A 24,118-nucleotide genomic window follows, 5' to 3' on the forward strand; every position below is an offset into this window, starting at 1 on the left:
CTGTAGGCTAAAGGTGGTCCTCGGTGGGAAGTGGAGAAGGCAGAGTGCTTTGGCCACTTCAGTGGATCTCAAACTTCAGTATTTCTAAGAAAGCAGTGATTCTGATTCAGTAGGAGGCAACCACCCATCCTCATTTGTCTGAGACTTTCCCAGTTCTAGTACTGAAAATCCAGTGTCTGGGGAAAGCCCTCAGTCTGGGCAAAACCTAGATGATTGGTCACCCTGGTTCTGAGTAAGTTATTTGAAAACACCCCCAGGTGTAAGGAAAAATAAAATAAGATAAAAACAGAGAGAGAGAGAGAGAGAGACAAACCATAAAAGGTTCTTAACTCTAGGGAACAAATAGGGTTGCTGGAGGGGAGGTTGGGGGGATGCGGTAATTGGGTGAAGGGCATTAAGGAGGGCACGATAAGAAGGGCATTACCCAGTAATGAGCACTGGGTGTGATATGCAACTGATGAATCACTAAACTCTACCCTGACACTGATAATACACTGTATGTCAACTAACTTGAATTTAAATTTAAAAAAAAAAATGAAAATAAAACACCCCAGGGGTTTCTAAGGCAAGTGGTCCCCAGGCGACACTTGGAGACACTGCAACATAGGTAAAATGCTTGGTGGCAGCCCAACCTGCCTTACTAACTCTGATCTCCACTCTGATACCAAATAATACGGTTGGCTCAGCCCTGCTCTTCTCTTTCCAACCTTAGCTAAAAGGAACACTTTGTGAGGCTTCAATTGATTCAAGAAGATCGAAAATGCAGGGCTAAGTGATTAAAACTCTTACGGATGGAAGAACATTTAAATGCCAGAATTGCTTGAGTGCTTTAAAAATAGGGAGAAATGGCCAAGTTGTATCAGAGAGACAGAAACACATGGGTGAGGGCAGGAAGCTGGTGGTGACACCTAAGAACAGAGATAAGACTGCTAATTGGCAGAGCTGGGATTTGAACCCAGGTTCTTCTGACTCAAAAACCCATGATGCCACCCTTTATATCAGTTGTTCTTAGACTTCAGTATGCATCCACATTAACTACAGAGCTAGCTAAAATGTAGATTCCTGGGCCTAACACGTGAAAATTTGATTTACTAAACTAATCAACTAAAAGGAACCGCTCAGAATGTTGAGTGGCATAGTGTCATTTCTTCCCAGTCTGCTGACCCCTTCACTTCAGTGGCTATGGGCAGAGGTGTTAAGTGAGCTATGAAATGTTAACCTTTCTCTCCTGGCTGCTGCTGCTGTCACTGGAACAGATTTGAATTCAGTCGATGAAAAGCTGTCAAAGGACACCAATCCCTCTTTCCTCACTCATCTCCAATGCTTTCAAAGATTTTCTGCTCAGTTGTCACTGTGACTTGAAATCTCTTTCAGTTTCTTTGCCTTAGATTTCATAGTTAAAGTGTATACAACTAAGGATGCAACCTTCGGTTTTAAATAAGCCAGGGTGAAGAGAGCCAACTACCGAAGTAAAGGCATATTTTCAATATAGATGCTATTTATGGTTTGTGGTATGTGTTGGCAGGGATGTGGAGAAATTGGAACCCTTGCATCACTGGTGAGAATGTAAAATGGTGCAGCTGTTGTAGAAAACAGCCTGGCAGCTCCTCCAACAGTTCAACATAGAATTACCATATGACCCAGCAATCCTACTCCTAGATATATGCCCCAAAGAATTGAAAACAGAGACTCAAATACTTGTATGCAAATGTTCATAGCAGTACCATGCACAGAAGCAAAAAGGTGGAAACAACCCAAATGTTAATCGATGGATAGATGAACAAACTGTGGTATATATATATATATATGCAATGGAATATTACTCAGCCATTAAAAGGAATGAAATCCTTTCATTCAGAGTAGAGATCAGATGCATGCTATGACATGGATGAACCTTGAAGACATCATGCTGAGTGAAAGAAGCCAGACACGGAAGGACAATATGGTATGATTCCATTTCTATGAAATGTCTACAATAGGCAAAGTCATAGAGACAAAGTAGATTAGAGGTTACCAGTGGCTAAGGAGGAGGGAGAAAAGAAGAGTTATTGTTTAATGGGTACAGAGTTTCTGTTTGGGGTGATGAAAATATTTTAAAAGTAGATTGTAGTGGCGTACCTGGCTGGTTCAGTCAGTCAGTAGAACATGCAACTCTTGATCTTGGAGTTGTGAGTTTGATCCCCATGTTAGGTGTAGAGATCACTTAATTTTTTTAAAGATTATAGTAATTATTGTACAACAATGTGAATGTAATTGATGTCACTGGGCTGTACACTTAAAAAGATTAATGTTTGAAGTTATATAATAATAATAATAATAATAATAATAATAATAAATAGAACTGATGTCAAGTAGGAAATAGGAAGTTGAGGATGGCAGTGGGTTGCAGGAGAGAATGAGGAGACTGATTCCCTGAAGGTAGTTGCCTGCTAAGCCTACAGCTTTGAAGATAAGGATTACCTAGGGTCTGGAACTCTGCAACAAAGATACAGAAGGTGGTATATGAGATGACAGGTGAGTCAAGCAGGTAGGCCTTGGAGCACACTTCCATATGCTACAGAGTACATGGATAGGTAGGTGATCAGCACAAGTCTTGTTAAGTGGAAATTTGAGTGACTGAACAAATATGTAGAAGCCCAACACAGCACATAGTATGTGCTCTAAAAAATTGTGTTGCCATTATTGATTGATGGGGAAAGATGAAGACCTCAATAAATATTCTTGAATTAATAAAATCATATTATGGCCTCTTTTTGAGATGACTTTTCCCTCCATTCCTGGGGAAATCCTGCCCCCATCCCTTAAAACTTTGGGTAAACACAGCCTCCTCTGTGAAGCCTTTCCAGATTTCATGTCCTTTACCCTAAATAGAAGTGGCTTCTCCTGTGACTATGAGGAGTTATGGAGAGGCATTAGTGCTAGGGTTCAAGGGAATATTGGCACTAGGAAGGGACAACTAGGCTGGAAGTGTCAGGAAGGATTACAGGTTTGCATTTGGAGTTTGTACACAGGACTTGGGGTTGCTACAAAGGCAGGAAACTGAGGGTCAGTCAACAACAAAGTAAGTGAGGGCAAGCCCCCTGATTGGTCAGAAAAATGAACACAAACTACAAATTGGAGGGAAACCAGTAAACCAATGACCAAGTAACCCAAGCCGAGTCCGCTGATTGGTCCTAGTGACAAACCATGTAGCAACTCCCCTCTTTACCTTTACATTAATGGCCTTTCCTCCTTCTGGAACATTCTTTTCCCATTTCTGCATGTGGAAATTCTGCCCTGTTCTTCAAGGCCCAGTTCAGAATAAAGCCCCTTTCATGAAGCTTTCTCTGTTTTCATGTCTCCCATCTCCAACAGTAAGATGAAACCACATATATTGCAGTGAAAGAGAGATATGGGGGCACCAGACCTGGGGTGCAGGACATTGTTGGAGGCACTGGGATAAAAGAGATGGGACAGCGCTGGAAGGAAGGACTTAGGTTTTAAGATTTTGCACCTGGGTTTGTTCACTTACATTGCCGTTACTATAAAACACAAAGTAATCAACCCAGGCTTCTTGTGGTAAGAGCTAAGCCAAAGGGACAGAAATGCATGGGTGAAGGCAGGAAGCTGGTGGTGACACCTAAGAACAGAGATAAGACTGCTAATTGGCAGAGCTGGGATTTGAACCCAGGTTCTTCCGACTCAAAAACCCATGATGCCACCCTCTATATAAGTTGTTCTTAGACTTCAGTATGCATCCACATTAACTAGAGAGCTAGCTAAAATGTAGATTCCTGGGCCTAACATGTGAAAATTTGATTTACTAGATGGGGCCCAGAAATTGGCATTTTAATAAAATCCCCAATTGATTCTAAACTCCGTTGTCCAGGGACCACATTCTGAGAAACTTTTTTCTATTTCTTGGTGCCACTTACCTCAATCCTTATCCCACCTTCATCATTCATGTATAGCAATGTGATAGACATCTAATTTTATTTTTTGTTGTTGTTTTAAAAAGAATTTACTTATTTATTTGACACAGAGAGAGAAAGAGAGAGAGAGAGAGCACAAGCAGCAGGAGCTGCAAGCAGAGGGAGAGGGAGAAGCAGGCTCCCCACTGAGCAGGGAGCCCGATGTAGGGTTCGATCCCAGGACCCTGGGATCATGACCTGAGCAGAAGGCAGATGCTTAACCGACTGAGCCACCCAGGCGCCCGAAGATATCTAATTTTAGAAAAGACTATTTTCCCCCATTTATTGGTTTTGGCACCTTTGTAGAAAATCAATTGACGGCAGATATACGGGTTTATTGCTATCTCAATTTATAATGTATCTTAATTATCTGTATATCTCTTTATGCCAGTACCACACATCCTTTTCATATTGAGGTAAAATTCACATCACATCATACACCATTGTAACCATTTTAAGTATACAATTCAATGGCTTTCTCCCTAATTCCTGGTAACCACTAATCTGCTTTCTGTGTCTATGGATTTGCCTATTCTGGACATTTCATATAAATGCAATCATACAGTATGTAACCCTTTGTGTTTTCAAGATTTATCCATGTTGTAACATGTATCAATACTTTATTCCTTTATTCCTTCTTATAACTGAATAATATTCCATTGAATGGATATACCACATTTGGTTTATACATTCATCAGTTGATGGGAAATTATTCTATCTCCTATTTCCTTTTTCCCATTTTGAATAATGCTGCTATGAACATTCACGTACAAATTTTTGTGTGGGCTTATGTTTTTATTTCTCTAGGAGTGGAATTGCTGGGTCCTATGGTAATTCTATGCTTGACTTTTTGAGGAACTGCCAAAATGTTTTCCACAATGGCTGTTTCATTTCACATTCTCATCTGCAGTGTATGAAGGTTCCAATCTCTCTACATCCTTGCTAACACCTGTTATTTTTCTGTTTTTTGGTGTTTGTTTTTTAATTGTAGCCATCCTCGTGGGTGTGAGGTTGTATTTCATTATGGTTTTGATTAGCATTCTCTAGTGATTAATGATGTTGAGCATCTTCTCATGTGCTTTTAGGCCACTTGTATATCTTGTTTGGATAAATATCTATTCAACTCCTTTGCCCATTCTAAAATTGAATTGTCTTTTTTTTTGTTAAGTTGTATGGGTTCTTTATATAATATTTATAATAAAATCTTATCAGATATATAATTTGCAAATATTTTCTCTCATTCTGTGGGTTGCCTTTTCACTTCCTTGATGCCCAGAAGTTTTGATTTTGTTGAAGTTGAATTTATGTACTTTTTCCTTTTCTTTTGTGCTTTTTTCATATCTAATAAGAATTTGTTGCCCAACTCAAAGTCATGCAGAGGTTACCCCTATGTTTTCTTCTAAAAGGCTAATAATTTTATTTTATTTTATTATTCTTTTAAAGATTTTATTTATTTATTTTGACAGAGAAAGACACAGCGAGAGAAAGAACACAAGCAGGGGGAGTGGGAGAGGGAGAAGCAGACTCTCCTGCTGAGCAGGGAGCCCTATGCGGGGCCTATCCCAGGACCCTGGGATCATGACCTGAGCCGAAGGCAGATGCTTAATGACAGCCACCCAGGTGCCCCAAGGCTAATAATTTTAGCTCTTGCATTTAGGTCCTTGATCCATTTCGAGTTAATTTTTGCATATGGTATTAGGTAAGTGTCCACATTCTTTCTTTTGCATGCAGATATCCAATTGTCCCAGGACCATTTGTTGAAGAGACTGTTCTTTCCACATTGCATGATCTTGGCACCTCTTCGAAAATCAATTGAATTTAGAGTATATGGGTTTCTATCTGACTCTCAATTTATTTTATTGATTATAGGTCTATCCTTATGCCAATACCATACTATTTTGATTATTATAATTTGTAGTAAGTTTTGAAATTGAGAAGTGTAAGTCTTCCAATTTTGTTCTTTTTCAAGATTATTTTGCTTATTCAGGGTCCCTTGCAATTTCATACAAATTTTAAAATAAAATTGTTCATTTTGGGGAAAAAAAAGGCAGTTTTATTTTGATAGGGATTGCATTGTATCTGTAGATAGCTTTAGGTGGTATTGTCATCTTAACAATATTTTGTATTCCAATCCATGGACACATGATGTTTTCTCATTTATTTAGATCTTTTTAGTTTCTTCCAACAATGGTTTGTAGTTTTCAGTGTACAAGTCTTGTACCTACTTGGTTAGATTTATTCCTAAGTGTTTTATTCTTCTTGATCCTATATAATTATTTTCTTCATTTCCTTATCAGATTGTTCATTTCTAGTGTATAGAAATACAAATGGTTTTTGTACATTGATCTTGTATTTTGCAACATTGCTGAATTCATTTATTAGCTCTAGAAGGTTTTTTTTGTTATTTAGCATTTTCTATGTATAAGATCATGCCATCTGTGAATAGAGACAGTTTTATTTTTTCCTTTTTAATTTGGATGCCTTTTATTTCTTTTTCTTGACTAATTGCTCTGGTAAGAACTTTTAGCACAGTGTTCAATAGAAGTAGTGAGAGTGAACATACTTGTGTTGTTCCTGATTCCCAGGGAAAACCTGCCAATCTTTCACCATTGAGTATGATGTAAGTTGTCTTTCATACATGATCTTTATCAGGTTGAGGAATTTCCCTTCTATTTCTAGTTTGTTGAGTGTTTAAAACAACCTTACATTCATGGGATAAATCCCATTTGGTCATAGTATATAATTCTTTTTATATGTTGATGGATTCGTCTTGTTTGTATTTTGCTGAGTGTTTTGCTTTTATATTCATAAGGGATATTGGTCTTTAGTTTTGTTTTATTGCTGTTTTTGTTGTTATGTTTTTGGGTTTAGTATCAGGGTTATACCTCATAACATGTGTTAGGAAGTTTTCCTTTCTTTCTATTTTTTTTTTTTTTTTAGGGAATGATAGGTGTTCATTTTTCTTTAAACATTTGGTAGAATTCACCATTGAAGCCATCTGGTCTGGAGTTTTCCTTTGTGGGAAATGTTTTATGTTCAATCCCTTGTAGGAAATGTTCAATCTTTTTACTTGTTATGGGACAATATAGATTTTCTATCTTTTCTTAAATCAGTTTCAGTAGTTTGTGTGTTTCTAGGAATTTGTCCATTTCACCTGGGTTATCTAATTTGCCAGCATACATTGTTCATAGTATTCCTTTGTAATACTTCTTATCTCTATATGGGTTGCTAGCAATGGCCCTTCTTTCATTCCAATTTCAGTAATTTCAGCCCTTTCTTTTTTTAATTGGTCAGTCTAGCTAAAAGTTTGTCCACTTTATCTATTCAAAGACGAATTTCAGCTTGATTTTTCCCATTATTTTCTATTTTCTATGTTATTTATTTCCCCTTTAATCTTGCCTTCCTTCTATTTGCCTTGGCTTTAGTTTGCTTTTTTGTTGTTGTTTCTTACGGTAAAAGGTAAGATTTTTTTACTTGAGATCTTCTTTTTTTTAATTTAATTTTATTATGTTATGTTAATCACCATACATTACATCATTAGTTTTTGATGTAGTGTTCCATGATTCATTGTTTGTGTATAACACCCAGCACTCCATTCAGTACGTGCCCTCTTTAATACCCATCATCAGGCTAACACATCCCCCCACCCCTCCCCTCTAGAGCCCTCAGTTTGTTTCTCAGGGTCCATAGCCTCTCATGTTCGTCTCCCCCTCCTATTTCCCCCCCTTCATTCTTCCCCTCCTGCTATCTTCTTCTTCTTCTTCTTTTTTTTTTTTAACATATAATGTATTATTTGTTTCAGAGGTACAGGTCTGTGATTCAACAGTCTTGCACAATTCACATCGTTCACCATAGCACATACACTCCCCAATGTCCATCACCCAGCCACCCCATCCCTCCCACCCCCCACCACTCCAGCAACCCTCAATTTGTTCCTGAGATTAAGAATTCCTCATATCAGTGAGATCATGTGATACATGTCTTTCTCTGATTGACTTATTTCGCTCAGCATAATACCCTCCAGTTCCATCCATGTCATTGCAAGTGGCAAGATTTCATTCCTTTTGATGGCTGCATAATATTCCATTGTATATATACATACCACATCTTCTTTATCCATTCATCTGTCGATGGACATCTTGGCTCTTTCCATAGTTTGGCTATTGTGGACATTGCTGCTATAAACATCGGGGTGCACTTTTTGATCCCTATTCCCCACTTCCCCATCCCTGATGATCATTTTAGTCTTATAAAATGTTCTACTTTGTCTCTCTAAACAATTTTTGTCTTCATGTCTCTTTGTATATCATTAGTCTAGAAACTCTACCAATCTTTTGGTTACTGTTTGCATCATATCTTTTCCCATACTTTTAACAGATTTATATCTTCGAATTCTAAAATGAGTCTTTTAAAGACACCATATAGTTGGATTTTGATTTTTATCCATTCTGTCAATCTCTACATTTTGATTGGTGAGTTTAATCCATTTATATATCTTTTTAATATTTTATTTATTTACTTGACACAGAAAGAGAGAGCACAAGCAGGGGGAGCTGCAGACAGAGGGAGAGGGAGAAGTAGGTTCCCTGTTGAGCAAGGAGTCTGACCTGGGGTTCTATCCCAGGACCCTGGGATCATGACCTGAGCCGAAGGCAGATGCTTAACTGACTGAGCCACCCAGGTGCCCCAATCCATTTACATTTAATTTAATAACTGATAAGATAGGATTTATGCCTTCCGTTTAGCTATTTTTTTCATGTGCCATATGCCTTTTTGTTTTACTAATCCTCAATTACTGCATTGTTTCATATTAAATAGATATTGTCAAGTGTACCATTTTAATTCCTTATCTTTTGTTTTTACTATATATTTTTGAATATTTTTTCTTTGTGATCATTCTAGGGAGTATAATTAACCTCTTAATTTAGAACAATCTAGTTTAGATTAAAACCAATGGAATTTCAATAGTATAAAAATCATTGCTCCTATATTGCTTTATCTACCCCTCCTATATCCATATAATTTTCACAAATTACATCTTTATATATTGTATTCATCAACATAGAGTTATAATTATTGTTTATGAAGTTGTCTTTTAAGTCAGATATTAGAAAATGGAGCTACATACAAAAATACATTTGTACTGTCTATTATATTTTCCTATGTAGTTACTTTTGCTAGTGCTCTTTATTTCTTAATGTTGATTCAAGTTAACATCTTATGTCCTTTTATTTCAGCCTGAAAAACTCCCTTTAGTGTTCTTGGAGTATACTTCTGCTAGAGATAACTCCATTAGTTCTTGTTTATCAGTGAGTGTCTTAGTTTCTCCCTCATCTTGAAGGCAGTTTTGCCAGATATAGAATACTTGGTTGACCTTTAAAAGTTTTTTTCTTTTAGCACTTGAAGTATGTTGCTCCTCTGCTTCCTGGCTCCCATGGTTTCTGAGGGGAAATCAGCTGCTAATCTTATTGAGGATGACTTCTGTATACTTAGCCACTTCTCACTGCCTTCAAAATTTTTTGTCTTTTGACTCTTTGATTATGATGTGTCCCAGTGTGGATCTCTCAGTTTGTCCTCCTTTGACTTCATTGAGCCTTTTATGTATGTTTTTCATCAAGTTCGGGACGTTTTCCAGTCATAGTTCTTCAAATATTCTTTCTGCTTCTTTTTATTTCTCCTTTCCTTCTGGGATTGACAGTATATATGTGTTGGTATAATTCATGATACCCCACAGGTTTCTGAGGTTCTGTTCATTTTTCCTTATTCTTTTTTCTTGCTATTTCTCAGACTTGATAATTTCAACAGATCTATCATTATGTTCACAACTCTTCTGTTCAAATATGCTGTTGAACCCATGGAATGGGAGAAGATATTTGCAAATGAAACTACAGATAAAGGGCTGATATCCAAGATCTATAAAGAACTTTTCTTTTCTTTTCTTTTTTTTTTATAAAGAACTTTTCAAACTCAAAACCCAAAAAACAAATAATCAAGTCAAAAAATGGGCAGGAGACATGAACACACACTTCTCCAAAGAAGACATACAAATGGCTAACAGACACATGAAAAAATGTTCATCATCATTAGCCATTAGGGAAATTCAAATCAAAACCACATTGAGATACCACCTCACACCAGTTAGAATGGCAAAAATTGACAAAGCAAGGAACAACAATGTTGGGAGAGGTTGTGGAGAAAGGGGAACCCTCTTACACTGTTGGTGGGAATGCAAGTTGGTACAGCCACTTGGGAAGACAGTGTGGAGGTGCCTCAAAAAGTTAAAAATAGAGCTACCCTATGACCCAGCAATTGCACTACTGGGTATTTACCCCAAAGATACAGATTTAGTGAAAAGAAGGGCCATATGCACCCAACGTTCATAGCAGCAATGTCCACAATAGCCAAACTGTGGAAAGAGCCGAGGTGCCCTTCAATAGACGAATGGATAAAGAAGATGTGGTCCATATATACAATGGAATATTACTCAGCCATCAGAAAGGATGAATACCCTACTTTTGCATCAACATGGATGGGACTGGAGGAGATTATGCAAAGTGAAATAAGCCAAGCAGAGAAAGTCAATTATCATATGGTTTCACTTATTTGTGAAATATAAGGAATAACACAGAGGACATTAAGAGAAGGAAGGGAAAAATGAAGGGGGGTAGGTCGGAGGGGGAGATGAACCATGAGAGACTATGGACTCTGAGAAACAAACTGAGGGTTTTAGAGGGGAGGGGGGTGGGGGGATGGGTTGGCCTGGTGATGGGTATTAAAGAGGGCACGTTCTGCATGGAGCACTGGGTCTTATACGCAAACAATGAATCATGGATCACTACATCAAAAACTAATGATGTACTGTATGGTGACTAACATAACATAATAATAATAATAGAAAAACAACAAACAAGTATGCTGTTGAGCCCCTCTAGTGAAATTTTCATTTCATTTATTGTACTCTTCAACTTCAGTATTTCCATCTGGTTCATTTCTTTTAGAGACACACAGAGAGAGAGCATGAGGTGGGGGGGTGAGGGGCGAAGGGAGAGAGAGAGAGAGAATCTCAAGCAGACTCCCCACTGAGCATGGAGCCCAATGCAGGGCTTGATCTCACAACCCTGAAATCATGCCCTGAGCTGAAATCAGGAGTCAGAGGCTTAATTGACACAGGATCCCCTCCTTTAGTTTTTTAGACATAGTTTCCTTTATGTCTTTGAGCATATTTACAATAGATGATTAAAACTATGTCTAATAATTTTGATGTCTGAGCTTCCTTAAGGATAGGTTCTATTGCTTGGTGTCTTTCTAGTGTTATGGCCATTGGTTTTTTTTTTTTTTTCCTTTTTTTTTTCACTTCTTATATTTTTTCATCAAATAGAAGATATTTTAAAAGATACAATTTGACAATCCTGGAAATTATGTCATTCCTTCTCCCCAGGGTTTGTTGTTGTTGCTGGTTTTTGTTGTTTGCTTATTTAGTAAATTTTCTTTTTTTTTTTAATTTTTATTTTTTTAATTTTTTTTAAAGATTTTATTTATTTATTTGACAAAGACACAGTGAGAGAGGGAACACAAGCAGGGACAGAGGGAGAGGGAGAAGCAGGCCCCCCGCCGAGCAGGGAGCCCGATGCGGGGCCTGATCCCAGGACCCTGGGATCATGACCTGCACCGAAGGCAGATGCTTAATGACTGAGCCACCCAGGAGCCCCGATATTTAGTAAATTTTCTGAACTAATTCAGTAAATTCTGCCTTCTTTGTCATATGTGGCCAGTAAAGTCTCTGCTCAGTTAGTTTAGAGGGAAGCTAATTATTAGCAATTTCCTTAAATGCCTAGAACTAATTATCTCCCAGTCTTTGCCAAGGGGCTCTGTAAGCATGTTGGGCATACCTTCAACTCCCAGCCAGTTTACAACTCCGCATTAGCCTGCACTCCCTGCTTGCACAGAACCTCAAAGTCAGCCAGAGATGAAAGCTTAGATCTTTTCTGAGTGTGTGCACAGCCCAACAAATGTGCCTGGTCTTCTAGATTACAAGGAATATATAGTAGCTTTTCAAAGTCCCTACGGACAACTCATTTTCAGTGTATTCCTTTTAAGCTTTTAAGGTAATCTTTTGTTTCCCCCAATTGTTATCCATTACATCAGGCATCTGTGCCATTAAAACACAAGCTGAAGTCTTCACAAAATTAATTTCTCAATACTTTGAAGCAACAAACCATTTTGTTTACATTATTTCCTATAAAATCAATGAGAGATAAATCTTTGCTCAGTTCTAGTCAAGCTATTTCAAAACAATACAATTTTCTATGCACTTCAAATGTAACAGAGAATCAGGTTAGCAACCCTTTCCAGAGTCTTATTGCTCAATATTCTAGGCTTAAGAAAAGTAAGAATATTTAGAATAAGCGGTAAGTGGGAGAATGCTAGCACAGTTAATGAGAGAAAGTGACAATGATGCCTCGCCATAACAAGATTCAGAGGTACTAATTCTAAAGCTGTGAAATAGTAAAGCTACGGTGGTCATGATGGAATAGTCAGAGTCACAACTCAGTTCTAGGTCAGTCTGACTATAGATCCTATGCTCTTTAATTACTAGGTTATACATTGCCTTTACTCTCTGTATCATGTCAATTATCTGATAAAAATTTGGATTTACTGGATCAAGACTAAATTCCTCTGATGACTTTCAAGGTCCTCTCTAATTTTTACTCCACCTACCTAGCCAGATTTATTCTCTGATAATCCCTAAAGCAATCATCCAATTTAGTCAGATTAGTTTCCATACTGAACTTCAAATCTGTCATATTCATTTCTTATTCTGGGCCTTCACTTACCTGGAGTGCCCAAATCTCAGCCATCCTACAAAAGCCAGATCAAGACCCATTTCTTGTATGAAGCTTTCCCCAGTCTCCTATTCCTCTAAAAATCTACAGAATTTATCATCTGTAGCAAATAATTTTTTCATGATTTTTAAAATTGACTTATAATTTACAAACCATAAAATTCACCCTTTTAAAGTGTACAATTCAGTGATTTTTAGTGTATTCACAAAGATGTGCAGTCATATTTTGATTGCCTGCTCTTCATCCCATTGGTGAGAGATGGAGTCAGTCCCACTTTAAGGTTATAGGGATGGCCAAGCACATGACACCTAACTCTGAACAGATGAGATTGACAGCAATTTGTTAATCACATATACTCAAATCCCGGGGGGAGTACACAGTATGCCACACAGGGTCACATAGGAATTATACTTGGGAGCAGAGTGAATAAACAGGAGCTTTAGGAGGCAGGCTTTATAGTATCAGGAGGGTGGAGTAATCATTGGTTCCCACAAGAGGATGTGATTAATTTGTTTGAGTAATTTCACAAACTGGCAGGGAACTGAAATCTTTTACTTAAGGATAAGCAGGAATTTTGCCTGGTCCCCATGATAAAGAGAGTCGTTTGGCTAGGAAACCTTATCCACAGGAGTAGATTTGGGAGGATGGCTTACAGTTAGGCCACTAAAGCCACACCCTCCCCCTTATTTCAGATGTCAAAGCAGTACATAATATTGAACCACAAACCATCACTACTTTCTATTTCTAAAAGAGTTTTGTCACCTCCAAAAAGGGGGACATGCCCACTAGCCCATTCCTCCATATTCTGCTTTTCCCTAGATGTAGGCAACTACAAATCTACTTTCTATCTCTGTGTATTTGCCTATTGTAAAACATTCTTGATTATGATACCTTTATAGTAAGTTTTAAAATTGGGAATTGTGAGTTCTCCAACTGTTCTTCTTTAAGATTCTTTGGGCTATTCTTGGTCCCTTGCATTTCTACATAAATTTTAGAATAAGTTTGCCAATTTCTACAAATAAGCCACCTGGGATTTTAATAAGGTTTGTGTTGAATCTAATAGATTAATGTGGGGGAATATTACCATCTTAATAATATTAAGTCTTCCAATCCACAAGCATGGAATGTCTTTCTACTTATTTAGGTCTTCTTTAATTCCTTTCAATAATATTTTGTAGTTTTCCTTGTACAAGTCTTACAATTCCTTTTATTATTGCTTTGCATTTTATTATTTTTGATGCTAATGTAATTGTTTTCTTAATTCATTTTCAGAAATACAACTGATTTTTGTATAGAAATACAACTGATTTTTTACGTTGATTTTGTTTCCTACATCTTTGATAAACTCAATTATTAGCTCTCAGAAGTTTTTTTTTAGGGTTCTTTGGGCTTTTCTATATGCAGAACTCTGTAGATTTTTTTAAATATACAAAATCTTGTTATCTGAGAATAGAGTTAGTCTTACTTCTTTCTAGTCTAGACGATTTTTATTTCTTTTTTCTTACCTAATTGCCCTGGCTGGAACCTCCAGTAAAATGTTGAATAGAAGTGGTAAGAGTGGACCTCCTTGTCTTGTTCCTGATCTTAGGGGGAAAGCTTTCTGCCTTTCACCATTAAGTATGTTAGTTTTAGATTTTTCATAGATGCCTTTATTAGAGTGAAGAAATTTCCTTCTATTCTTAATTTGTTAAGTGCTTTTGTCATGAAGCGTATTTAATTTTGTTAAATGCTTTTTTCTGTATCTATTGAGATGATCATGTGGTTTTTGTCTTTTATTCTATTAACATGCAGTGTTACATTGATTGTTTTTCATATGTTAAACTATTTTCCATTCCTGGAATAAATACTACTTAATCATGGTGTATAATTCTTTCTATATACTGCTGGATTTAGTTTGCTACTATTTTGTTGAGGATTTTTGCTTCTATATTCATAAAGAATATTGGCCTTAGTTGTGTTTTCTTGTGATGTTTTTGTCTTATTTAGGTATTAGAGTAATGCTGGGTATGGAAGTTTGAAGGAACTCTGTATTAGTTAGAGTTCTCTGGTGAAACAGACCCAATAGATATATCTCTTATATATAGATATATAACAAAAAATTATATATTATAAGGAATTGGCTCACACAATTATGGAGCTGAGAAGTCCCGTGATCTGCCATCTGCAAGCTAGAGACCAGGAAAGCCAGTGGTATAATTTAGTATGAGTCTGAATGCTTGAAAACCAAAAGAGCCAAGATGTAGGTTCCAGTCTGGGTCTGAAGGCCAAGAGCATCAGGGGCAAGAGGAGATCAATGTTCTAGCTCAAGCAATCAGGCAGGAAGGACCAAATTCTTCTTTCATCTTCTTGTTCTATTTATGCTCTCAAGAGATTGGATGGTGCCCACCCACAATGCGGAGGGCAAACTGCTTGACTGAGTTCACAGAGTCAAATGCTTATTTATTTATTTATTTATTTGAGAGAGAGACAGAGAGAGTGGGGTGAGGGACAGAGGGAGAAGTAGACTCCCCGCTAATTAGGGAGCCGAATGCAGGGCTCGATCCTGGAACTCCAGGATCATGACCTGAGCTGAAGGCAGACACTTAACTGACTGAGCCACCCAGGCACCCCTCAGATGCTAATTTCATCCAGAAACACTTTCACAAGACACACCAAGAAATCATGTTTAGCCAAATATCTATCTGGACACTTTGTGACTGAGTCAAATTGACACATAAAATTAACCATCACAAGCTCCAATCTCATTTTGCTCCCTCCAGTGATTTCCAGGCTGCTTGATTTCATCATGATCGTGGCCCACTAGTTTTCAAAGTTACTGTGGAGCTGGGGAGAGACTGGAGGTGGATAAGGTAAGTTAAAATGCCACAAATCTTGCTGTTTTTACTCAGATTCAGCCCTTTTACTTGAATAAACACTCCCTGAATTCTTGCAAGCTTTTGGTTAATTTTCAGAGGTCTTGGAAAGTTAATTCTTAAGAGTTTTTGCTAGTTTTCACATTGCTTTTATGGGGAAGAGGATTTCTGGTGGTTCTTACTCCATCATTTTTGTTAATGTCCTGTGGTACACAATTTAGCACTTATATACTATCTTATTTGTTTGCTTTTGTATTGTATGTTACTCTACTAACCAAACTAGAGACTTTATTTGGATTCCTCAACTGACTTTTCAAGTCTGTAGTGCAGCAAAGATTGTAGAGGGGAAAAAAATAGAGGGTGCAGAGAAAGACTGCCTGAAGTTGTGTAGGGCCAAAGGTATCTGAGCAAGAGGGAGCAAGTTGAAGCCAAAATTCAGCATAGGCACTGTTTAGTGCCTCTTCCTAGTTGGCCTCTGAGGGGTATGCTTTTTTGTGTTGGTCAATCTGTGGTGGAGGAAATCATTTTTTTACTTGCAGAAAGATTCCATGTTAACCTTGGGCTTGCCTTTCCCTGTACTCTTAGTTATCCACAAGGTAAAGTTTGGAAACAAAAAAATTACCTTTGCCCTTACTACCCATCTGTTTAATACTCCCCTCCTGAATGTGGGAATATTCAGACAAGATATTTAGATAAAAACACTGTTTAAGTTGAAAGATGATACTGTCTTTTTCTGCATGGAGTAAGAAACAAACAAGCAAAAATAAAACAGATCGGCAGGATGAGGAAAACAGGTTGCTTTCTAGCTCATCTCTAGTTGGATGTTCATAAGAGAGTTCTTAAATCTGCACTGGAATAAATTCAGTGTAAGACCTATTCATATATATGAAACATATTTTAAAGTCAAATAGAAACATTTAAAAATTATCTTGTCAGAAGAGTTGACTAAAAGTGCATGGCACTCAAATTCTGTTACTTTATAATATATTACAAATCATCAACTGCTCTTCTAACAGTATAATTTATGGATGTTTTCATCGTTAAAATTAAATGGAAGAAGTCAGAATGTGACAGTGAATGTTTTAAATGTATTTTGTAATGCTCAAGTCTAGTATTAGGAGGCTAAAAAATAATTGTTCTAAAATAAGCTCCAGATGGATACAGTTAAAAGTAGAAGATGGGGGCGCCTGGGTGGCTCAGTTGGTTAAGCGACTGCCTTCGGCTCAGGTCATGATCCTGGAGTCCTGGGATCGAGTCCCACATCAGGCTCCCTGCTCAGCGGGGGGTCTGCTTCTCCCTCTGACCCTCTTCCCTCTCGTGCTCTCTGTCTCTCATTCTCTCTCTCAAATAAATAAATAAAATCTTTAAAAAAAAAAAAGTAGAAGATGAAGCCTTAAAACTACCAAAAATAAAAATAAGTGGATAATCTGTCTACAGATTATCTACTACATAAAAATAAAACTTCCTCTTAAAAATACTATAAACAAAATTAAAAGCTAAAGATCATCCTGGGGAAAATATTTGTAAAATATATTACAGAAAACCAAATTTGATATTCTTAATATATAAGTAGCTTTTACAAATCAATAAGAAAAAGTTAAATATTCTGATACAAAAACGATCAAAAGAAAAAAACTGTCCTCAAAACAAGAACATAAATGACAAATTAATATATAAGAAATTGTTCAACCTCACTAGTATGTCTGTAGTGTAAGTACGTGACAATTAGCTTTTTTGATTGTAAGTGCCTAACATTAAACTTTTGATTGCTGAGGCATCCATTTCAAAGATACCCACCTCAAATAAACACATTACTAGCTACACAAGTAGATAAAGAGACAGGCCACCCCCACCTACAAAGTTCCCCTTTTATTTTATTATTTTTTTACAGAGGGAACAGGGAGGGGAAGAGGGAAAGAGAGAACCCCAAGCAGGCTCCACACTCAGCATGGAGTCCAACAGGGGCTCCATCTCACAACCCGGAGATCATGACCTGAGCTGAAATCAAGAGTCAGATGCTTAACCAACTGGAGCCACCCAGGTGCCCCAATGAAGTTCCCCTTTTATTTATTTATTTATTTATTTTTAAAGATTTTATTTATTTATTTGAGAGAGAGAGAATGAGAGAGAGCACATGAGAGGGGGGAGGGTCAGAGGGAGAAGCAGACTCCCTGCTGAGCAGGGAGCCCGATGCGGGACTTGATCCAGGGACTCCAGGATCATGACCTGAGCCGAAGGCAGTCGCTTAACCAACTGAGCCACCCAGGCGCCCTGAAGTTCCCCTTTTAGAAAGCCCTGGGTGACCTAGGTAACTGACTGCTTTTCCCTTCCTGCACTTTAATCCTCACTTTTAAGTTTTAAATTCACCAATGAAGAGTGAACCCAGGAAACTAGGCACCTCACCCTCGATCCAATAAAAGCAGAACACAAACTCTTTACCTGTGACCTCTCTGTGGCCCTGGCATGCTGTGTACCTTCCTGAATATGTAAGTAATAATCTTTGTTTTCCCAAAGTTCCCCGCTGCTTGTTATGGAGGAATGTCTTGCAATCACAATAAGAACCACGAGGGCCAGTCCAGCCACTCATTGGTTGGGAAAATGTGTGTGTGGCTCCAGGCATTCCTAGTTGTTAGTATCAGTATAGATAGGCTGAGACCAACACAAAACAATGTCAAAGAAGGTAGTTTGTAAAAATGATATGATGCTATTTTTTCCTTATGAAATTGGAAATGAAAAAGGATGATGACATTTGGAATTTCTTAGAGTGCAGAGAAATAAGTACTCATATATTTTTGGGAGAAGTATACACAAGTATACACAAGTATAAGGTTTTTGATAGGCAAATTGGGTAAGTCTATCAAAATATTTAAAAATGCATTTATCTAGCGATTTCACATCTAGCAAGAGCACTCTCTCATACACTCTTGTGTTACTTGGAGACTGATTTCTGGGAAATTAAATCTATAATTATGTTAAAGAATATTTATTAACATGGGGAAATATTCAAAATATTTTGCTCAGTTAAGAAAGCAGACTGACCATTTCCAAAAATATGGCCAACTAAATTAACTGAAAAACCTTTTCATACAAACTTCTATAAGTGCAAGATAAAATATACAAACATTTTTTTAATTGCACAAATGAGATAAATTGCATAACTGAGCTCACAAGAAATAAAGGAAAACCCCTGGGTTCCAGAAATGAAGAGGAAGCTGAAAATCAAAGTTGTAATCTTGTGAATGGAAGTTATGGTTGCCCTGAGAAGGGAGTTTCAGCTTTTAAGAATCACAGGGGGAGTAGGGGAAGATGGTGGTGGAGTAAGAGGACCCTAGGTTAGCTTCATCCAAAGAATACAACTAGATAACTATCAAATCATCCTAATACCCCAGAAATTGACCTGAAGACTGGCAGAATACTCCACAACTAAAAGTAGAGGACAGGTCACATTGAAGAAGGTAGGAAGTACAGAGACATGGTTTGGGAGAGAAGTGGATTGTGGCCACTGTGGTGGCGAGGGAGCGACAGTTGCAGAGAAGGGTGAGAAACGGACTAGCACACAGGGGAGTGCATGGGGAAAACAAATCTCCATAGCAATTGCCTTGGAAAGCAAGAGGGTCTGAATTTTGCGAGTTCTTGCAACCAGTGGGGCTAAAAGCTGGAGCTTTAAAGACCAGTGGGCTTGGCTCATATAAGAACACAGAGGGCAAAGGGAGGGGGGAAAGATGGCAGAGGAGTAGGGGACCCTATTTCTTTCTTTTTTTTTTTTAAGATTTTATTCATTTTTTGACAGAGAGAGAGACACAGTGAGAGAGGGAACACAAGCAGGGGGAGAGGGAGAGGGAGAAGCAGGCCTCCCGCGGAGCAAGGAGCCCGATGCGGGGCTCGATCCCAAGACCCTGGGATCATGACCTGAGCCGAAGGCAGACGCATAATGACTGAGCCACCCAGGTGCCCCGTAGGGGACCCTATTTCAAATGGTCCCCGGAATTGAGCTGGATATCTACCAGACCACTCTGAGCACCCACAAAACCAGCCTGAGATGTAAGAAGATCTGGATCTCTACAAACAGAATATCGCAGGCAGTTGGTTGTGAGGTAGGAAGCGGAGAGCCGTGATCCTGCGGGCAGATACTGGAGGATAAACGGCGGCGGGACGGTGCCTGGCCTTGGGGACCCTACACCGCCAGTGAGTGACAGCCTCGCACGCTGCATACGGGGCACAGACTCGCAGACCAGTAGTGTCGGGAAAGGACTTTAGGGCAGCCCCGAGGTGGAGGACCAGACCGGCGGGGTCGCGCGCACATGAACGGCAGCCGCCCGGACAGAAACCCGGAGCGTTGGTCACATGCACGTGAACTGCAGCCTCCAAGACGGAACCCCGGTGCGCCGGGGTCGTGCTGGTGAACTGCAACCCCCGGGGTGGGAACCCCGAGCGGTGGAGTCGCACATGCGTGAATTGGGAGCGGCTGGCGATTTCAGAAGCACAAAGGGCAGAGACGTGCCCCGACCTGGAGGCAGGACGGGGAGCACTGCGGAGGGGCGCACAACCCAGGACGCTGCAGTTTATAGCAGCACGGACAGAAACGGAGACGGTGTGGCCTGGAGAGCTCACTGAAGAACAGACTGAGGTCTCTCTGCTCTCAGGCAGAGGGTTGGAAACGGTCTCTTCTGCTCTGACTCCCGGAAGAGACGCGGAAAGCCACCAGGGAAAGCTGCCAGAGAACAAAAGCCCCAAAGACTGATTCCCACTGAGCCCATCCCCCGCCACAGGGGCGCAGGGCAACTCCGCCCAAACAGGGTTGCCTGAGTAACAGCGTGGCAGGCCCCTCCCGCAGAAGACAGGCTGGGAAAACAAGAGGCCAGCAACCCTAAGGTCCCAAGAAAACAGGTGCATCTTGCTTGGGTTCTGGTCAATAATTTGGACTCTATACATTCCCTCAAACACCCATCAACAGAATGACTAGGAGGAGGAGCCCCCAAAACAGAAAAGACTCAGAGATTATGACTTACGCTGCAGATTGACAAATGGATGCAGATATAACCAAGATCTCGGAGATGGAATTCAGGCTAGCAATTGTGAAGACAATGGCTAGAATGGAGAAATCAATTAATGGCAACATAGAGTCTCTAAGGGCAGAAATAAAAGGGGAATTGGCAGAACTTAAAAATGCTATCAGTGAGATCCAATCTAATCTAGATAATCTAACAGCTAGGGTAACTGAGACAGAAGAGAGAATAAGCGATCTGGAAGACAGTATAATAGATAAAAAGGGAAAAGAGGAGGCCAGGGAAAAACAACTCAGGATCCATGAAAATAGAATCAGAGAAATAAGTGACACCATGAGGCGTTCCAATGTCAGAATAATTGGAATCCCGGAGGGAGTGGAGAGAGAGAGAGAGGGCTAGAAGATGTATTAGAGCAAATCGGAGCTGAGAACTTCCCTAATCTGGGGAATGAAACAAACATTCGCGTCCTAGAGGCAGAGAGGACCCCTCCTAAGATCAAGGAAAACAGGCCAACACCCCGGCATGTAAGAGTAAAACTTGAAAATCTTAGAACCAAGGAAACTATCTTAAGGGCAGTTAGGGGGAAGAGATTCCTTACGTACAGAGGGAGGAACATCAGAATAACGTCAGACCTATCCACAGAGACCTGGCAAGCCAGAAAGGCCTGGCAAGACATATTCAGGGTACTAAATGAGAAGAACATGCAGCCAAGAATACTTTATCCGGCAAGGCTGTCATTTAGAATGGATGGAGAGATGCAGAGCTTCCATGACCGGCAGAAGTTGAAAGAATATGTGACCACTAAGCCGGCCCTGCAAGAAATAATAAGGGGGGTTCTATAAAAGGAGAAAGACCCCAAGAGTGATCTACAACAGAAATTTACAGGGACAATCTATAAAAACAACGTCTTCACAGGCAACATGATGACAATTAATTCATATCTTTCAATAATCACTCTCAACGTGAATGGCCTAAATGCTCCCATAAAACGGCACAGGGTTGCAGATTGGATAAAAAGACAGGACCCATCCATATGCTGTCTACAAGAGACTCATTTGGAACCTAAAGATACATCCAGACTGAAAGTGAAGGGATGGAGATCCATCTTCCATGCCAGTGGACCTCAAAAGAAAGCTGGGGTAGCAATTCTTATATCAGACAAATTAGATCTTAAACTAAAGTCTGTAATAAGAGACACAGAAGGACACTATATCATTCTTAAAGGGTCTATCCAACAAGAAGATCTAACAATTGTAAATATCTATGCCCCCAACATGGGAGCAGCCATCTACATAAGCCAACTGTTAACCAAAATAAACAGTCATATTGATAACAATACCTTAATTGTAGGAGACCTCAATACTCCACTCTCAGCAATGGACAGATCCTCTAAGCAGAAAATCAACAAGGAAACAAGAGCTTTGAATGATACATTGGACCAGATGGACCTCATAGATATTTACAGAACATTCCACCCTAAAACAACAGAATACTCATTCTTCTCGAGCGCACATGGAACTTTCTCCAGAATAGACCACATACTGGGTCACAAATCAGGTCTCAACCGATACCAAAAGATTGAGATTATTCCCTGCATATTCTCAGACCACAATGCTCTAAAACTGGAACTCAATCACAAGAAAAAATTTGGCAGAAATTCAAACACTTGGAAGCTAAAGACCGCTCTGCTCAAGAATGTTTGGGTCAACCAAGAAATCAAAGAAGAACTTAAACAATTCATGGAAATCAATGAGAATGAAAACACATCGGTCCAAAACCTGTGGGATGCTGCAAAGGCGGTCCTAAGGGGGAAATACATAGCCATCCAAGCCTCACTCAAAAAAATAGAAAAATCCCGAATTCACCAACTAACTCTACACCTTAAAGAACTAGAGAAAAAGCAACAAACGATGCCTAAGCCACGCATTAGAAGAGAAATAATTAAAATTAGAGCAGAAATCAATGAATTAGAAACCAGAAACATAGTAGATCAGATCAATGAAATTAGAAGTTGGTTCTTTGAAAGAATTAATAAGATCAATAAACCACTGGCCAGACTTATCCAAAAGAAGAGAGAAAGGACCCAAATTAATAAAATTATGAACGAAAGGGGAGAGATCACGACTAACACCAAGGAAATAGAAACAATTATTAGAAATTATTTTCAACAACTATATGCCAATAAACTGAGCAATCTGGATGAAATGGAGGCCTTCCTGGAAACCTATAAGCTGCCAAGACTGAAACAGGAAGAAATGGACAACCTGAATAGGCCAATAACCAGTAACGAGATTGAAGCAGTGATCAAAAACCTCCCCAAAAACAAGAGTCCAGGGCCTGATGGATTCCCTGGGGAATTCCACCAAACATTCAAAGAAGAAATAATACCTATTTTACTGAAGCTGTTTCAAAAAATAGAAACAGAAGGAAAACTTCCAAACTCATTCTATGAGGCCAGCATTACCTTAATCCCCAAACCAGGCAAAGACCCCATCAAAAAGAATTTCAGACCGATATCCCTGATGAATATGGATTCCAAAATCCTCAACAAAATCCTAGCTAATAGGATCCAACAATACATTAAAAGCATCATCCACCATGACCAAGTGGGATTTATCCCCGGGATGCAAGGGTGGTTCAACATTCGCAAATCAATCAGTGTGATAGAACACATTAATAAGAGGAGGGAGAAGAACCATATGGTCCTCTCAATTGATGCAGAAAAGGCATTTGACAAAATACAACATCCTTTCCTGATTAAAACTCTCCAGAGTATAGGGATAGAGGGAACATTCCTCAAGCTCATAAAATCCATCTATGAAAAACCCACAGCGAATATCATCCTCAATGGGGAAAAGCTGAGAGCCTTTCCCTTAAGATCAGGAACACGTCAAGGGTGCCCACTCTCACCACTGTTGTTCAACATAGTACTAGAAGTCCTAGCAACAGCAATCAGACAACAAAAAGAAATAAAAGGTATTCAAATTGGCAAAGAAGAAGTCAAACTCTCTCTTTTCGCAGACGACATGATACTTTATGTGGAAAACCCAAAAGACTCCACCCCCAAATTACTAGAACTCATCCAGCAATTCAGTAATGTGGCAGGATACAAAATCAATGCACAGAAATCAGTTGCTTTCTTATACACTAACAACGCAACTGTAGAAAGAGAAATTAAAGAAACGATTCCATTTACAATAGCACCAAAAACCATAAGATACCTCAGAATAAACCTAACCAAAGAGGTAAAGGATCTATACTCTAGGAACTACAAAACACTCATGAAAGAAATTGAAGAAGACACAAAAAGATGGAAAACTATTCCATGCTCATGGATCGGAAAAATAAACATTGTTAAAATGTCTATGCTACCCAGAGCAATCTATACCTTCAATGCCATCCCGATCAAAATTCCAATGACATTTTTCCAAGTGCTGGAACAAACAATCCTAAAATTTGTATGGAAT

This window comes from Neomonachus schauinslandi, chromosome X (genome assembly GCF_002201575.2).
Source record: "Neomonachus schauinslandi chromosome X, ASM220157v2, whole genome shotgun sequence".
Taxonomy (NCBI): Eukaryota; Metazoa; Chordata; class Mammalia; order Carnivora; family Phocidae; genus Neomonachus; species Neomonachus schauinslandi.